The sequence below is a fragment of the Mandrillus leucophaeus genome, unplaced genomic scaffold (genome assembly GCF_000951045.1).
Source record: "Mandrillus leucophaeus isolate KB7577 unplaced genomic scaffold, Mleu.le_1.0 Scaffold174, whole genome shotgun sequence".
NCBI classification, from domain to species: Eukaryota; Metazoa; Chordata; class Mammalia; order Primates; family Cercopithecidae; genus Mandrillus; species Mandrillus leucophaeus.
In genome coordinates this window covers 3,322,888-3,327,508 of record NW_012101743.1, presented here as the reverse complement: position 1 = coordinate 3,327,508, position 4,621 = coordinate 3,322,888, and positions in this window count along the sequence as shown.

Below are 4,621 nucleotides of genomic sequence, written 5' to 3'. Positions count from 1 at the left end.
TGTGCAGAAGCTCTTTAGTTTAATTAGATCCCATTTGTCAATTTTGGCTTTTGTTGCCATTGCTTTTGGTGTTTTAGACATGAAGTCCTTGCCCATACCTATGTCCTGAATGACATTGTCTAGGTTTTCTTCATCTCTTTTTGAGATGGAGTCTTGCTCTGTCATCCAAGCTGGAGCGCAGTGGTGCAATCTCAGCTTACTGCAACCTCTGCCTCCCGGGTTCAAGCAATTCTCCTGTCTCAGCCTCCCGAGTAGCTGGGACTACAGGTACATGCTACCACACCTGGCTAATTTTTGTATTTTTAGTAGAGATGGAGTTTCACCACATTGGTTGGGCTGGTCTTGAACTCCTGACCTCAGGTGATCCACCTGCCTTGGCCTCCCAAAGTGCTGGGATTACTGGCGTGAGCCACCGCACCTGGCCTCTTCTAGGTATTTTGGAATGTACAGTTGATTCACATTAACTTTAGTCACTGTACTGATGATTGAAAACCTGGTCTTATTTCTTCTAAGTGTGTATTTGTGCCCATTTTTATAACTGTTTTCTATTTATTGCTCTTGTTCTTTGTTTTTTCCCCGTCGTCTTTTTCTGCCTTTCCTGGTTTAAATTGAGCTTTTTAAATGATTCCATTTTATCTCCTCTCCTAATGTATCAGTTGCAATGGTTGCTCTATAGCTTATAATATACATTTTAATGAATTTATTTATTTTTGAGACCGGGTCTCACTTTGCCACCCAGGCTGGAGTGCAGTGGCTCGATCTTGGCTCACTGCAGCCTCGACCTCCTGGACTCAAGTGATCCTCCTACCTCAGCCCCCCAAGTAGCTGGGACTACAGATGCGTGCCATGGTGCCTGGCTAATTTTTGTATTTTTTTGTAGAGACAAGTTTTCGCTGTGTTGGCCAGGCTGGTCTCAAACCCCTGAGCTCAAGCGATCCTCCTGCCTCAGCTTCCCAGTGTCAGGATTACAGACATGAGCTACCATGCTCAGCCTATAACGTACATTTTTAACTAATGTAAGTCAACCTTCAACTAACACTATAAGGCTTCATGAGTAGTTCAGGCACCTTATAACAGAGTATTTCTAATTCTTACGTATCATGTCTCTAACCTCCAAAATGCTTTGGTGACAGCTGTAGCGTATAGTTCAATGGGACTCCTGCTACGACCCTGGCAAGAGTGTGCCCACCGCTTACACTGTAGAGCCCCAGATTGTGGAGACTGAAAACACAATGTCTTGCTACTAGTAGGTTATTGAGAATGATGGTACACTTGCTTTCACCCCTTGGTTCCTGCACCCATGTATTTTTCCTCTTGGTGAGATGGTGCCATATAGAGGTCTCTAATTTAGTGCTTACACTGCATCCTGGAGGATGCTACCACATCTTTGCAGCATGTTGCTTCTGAGCTGGTGCTTCAGCTGCTCCTTGCCATTCCATTGCTCTGTCAGGCCAGCTACTTATGAATGGTGTGGAATGTGACATGCCTAGGGGATCCTATGGTCACAGGCACACTCCCAAATTTCCTTTGCTATGAAATAAATTCCCTGTTTGGATGCTGTGCTGTGTTGGATTCCATGGTGTGGATCAGGTACTCCTTAAGCCCCTGTATGGTGGTGCTGGATGAGGTTCTGTGGGCAGGAAAGGCAAAACCATATTCAGAATGAATGTCCATCCTGTGAGAATGAATTGCTGGCCCTTCCAGGATGGAAGAGGCCCCATCGTCCCTGTTGCTAGTTATGAGCCCAACTCTGTGATTGCCCCACTTACCATCCATTCTGGCCTGCAGAGGAGAGCCACGTTGAATTTACTGGTGATGCTGGCATCCCTCTCTCCAGTACATTCCTTATGGCCTGGGTGAACTGGATGTTCCCTGAGTCCTTCTGTACAAGAGAATTCTCCAGTGGATCTTCTGGCCCGACATAACATACGCACTCCAGCATGTCCACCTCCCCAAGCCTTCTCGTTCGTTTCTTCACTATCTGCCAGGGCAATATAGGCATTTCTACTGCACTTAGTGTCAGACAACATGTTTTTCATGCTACTAGGATCTATCCTAGAATTGTGTTTGTGCTGTCTTCCAGGGTCCTTCCCTGGGTTTATACCAGGAGAGTACTCCTATATTGGTAAACTAACTTATATCCAAATTTGTGTTCTACCTCATTGCTTATTACCTGGAATCCCTTGTTAGAGAGACTTTTTGGGTCTCTAGACATCAATTTCCAGTAGTCTCTAAACGTCTGTCCTTCGTGTAGAGTCATTTAAGTCTTAGGTCCTTTTGGGAGAAGGACTTAAACTATGGTTTATAATTGCCATGGTGATGTCAGGTTCTTCTTCCAGGGGACCTAGCCACCTCTTCAGTCAGTGAGTCCTAGGTCTGATAACTGACTCAGATCCAGGAACTAAGCAAGAGATCATGGCTTTTTATAGGGGTGCTGATCCTCAACCTTCCGTTCATCTATTGCCACTTAAAAAATTATGTAATTAAATGATATTCTTGTTGGCAGTCCACCTATTTTGCCTCTAGGGACAATATGCACTATTAATCCTCTTGACTCCTCGAAGGTCAAGTGTCCTTGGCTGCTCCTCGGATTACTAATCATTATGGTAAGTGTAGCCTTCTGACTTCAGCCACTTGGCCCTTATAACTTTGGCTTCCATTAACAAGCCCAGCTCTGTGATTGCCTCTCCTGTAGTCCACCTTGGCTTGCAGAGGAACAATACCGTGGAACATCTTGGTGATGCTGGCACCCCTTTCACCAGGACATTCCACATGGCATTGGTAAATGGTGCATCTCCTGAGCCCTCCTGTGCAACATAATTCTCTGGCTGGTCTTCTGGACTCAGTTTATATAACCACTCCAGCATGCTCACCTTCCTGCGCTACTTAGTTCCTTTCATAACCATCTGCCCTGGCAATTTAGGCATTTCATCCTCACTCAATGTGGGTTATCACTTTCCCCAGGGTTCTATGGGCCACCCTAACTGCCAGTTCCCACCAACTCCTAGGGTCCTTGTCACAGTGTTAAATCCTGTATTCCTAGACAGTGCTGCCAAATCAATAAACTATTCCTTACCTAGTCTTATGTTCTGGCCCCATTGCTCAAATACTCTAAATCCAGTCCATGGGACCTCTCTTGACTCCTAGTATCTGTTGGCTAGGTCTTACAGCTCCTTTGGGGTACAGATCTTTTCCTTTCTTACCAGGCCCAGCACATCCCTGGCTGGCTTACACCCTGATTTAACCCTAGTTACTGGTCTTATAGCCAGGAGAAAAGGTGGAGGCAGAACTTGGTGCCTTACAAGGGAAAGGCCTTTGTGCTGTCTTTCCACAAAGGATGAGGTGAATGCCAGCCCTTAGTAGGGAGAGATGAGTTACTGCTGCAGGCTCTAAAGGTTTAGAGCAGTCTGAAGAGTCAACATCTTTGGGAGCACCCACTTAGACGTTCCCATGCTGTTTGCCATGATCCTGGGTTTGCCTAACTGGAGTGCTGACTTGGGTATCGTGGACCTGCCTTGGATGAGTTTTCAGTCATCTTTGGAGCTTGGTCATCCTGAGTTTGATATCTAGGTTTTTCTGCTCTCTCACTGAAGGAGATAAGAACATCTTTATGAGCTACCAAAGAGGTCCTCTGGCTTTCATGCTTAGTTTTCAATTGTTAACTGCCCTCAGCCACTTAATTTTCCCTTCATATGGTATCCATGAACCTTAATGACAGCCAGCCAAGTCCACTGTCCTTCATTGCACCTGCCAGAGCATTTTCTTTTTACCAGAACATTCTCCCAAGTTACTACCAGTAACAGTTTTAGCAGTTGGGCCACCATCTTGTACCAGGGACTATCCATGGTCCACATATTACTTGGGAAGAAGTCCTCATTTCATTTCATTAAGTGATCCAATGCCAAAACCCCAATCATCTCCTGCTTTCTCAGACCAATCCTGGTACCAATTGTGTCAGTTCAGGTCCTCTGGGAAGCAGACACTGAGACAGAATTAGCAGTGTAAGAAGTTTATTGGTGTCTTGCTTGTGAATTACAAAAGGGGAGGAAGCAAGATTGGTCAGGAAATGCCTCAGACCATGACATAGACTTGACACTTGTGAATAGAAAGGGGAAAGGTAGTATAGTTGAGAAGGGAGAGTCTCAGATGACAATGCAGATCTGACAAAGCCAAATCTCTGAGTCAGGATTCCCCAGGACTCAGTCCTTGGCCCTTCTCCCTTCTCTAGCCCCACTTACTCCCTTGCTGATAATACTTTCCAGTTCCAGGGCTATAAATACCACCTATACTGATGAATCCCAAATTTCTATCTCCAGCCCATGCCTTCCTCCTGAGCTCTAAGCTTATATATTCAGTTTCCCACTTGAAGATTTACTGATTCCCAACCTAACATGTCTAAAACTGAGCTTTTGCTTCCTACCCTGACCCATTTCATTCTTCCTAGATTCTTCCACACCTCAGTCAATAGCTCCCACTATTCACTCAGTTTCCTAGTTAGTCATCTTTGACTTTTTTCCTCTCTCTTATATCCCATGCATATCAAGTTCTAAGAGCCCTTCTGTTCTTCACCCATGCCAACATATTTCTATGTCAAGACCCTTTCAAGTGTAGTTTCCTCTGC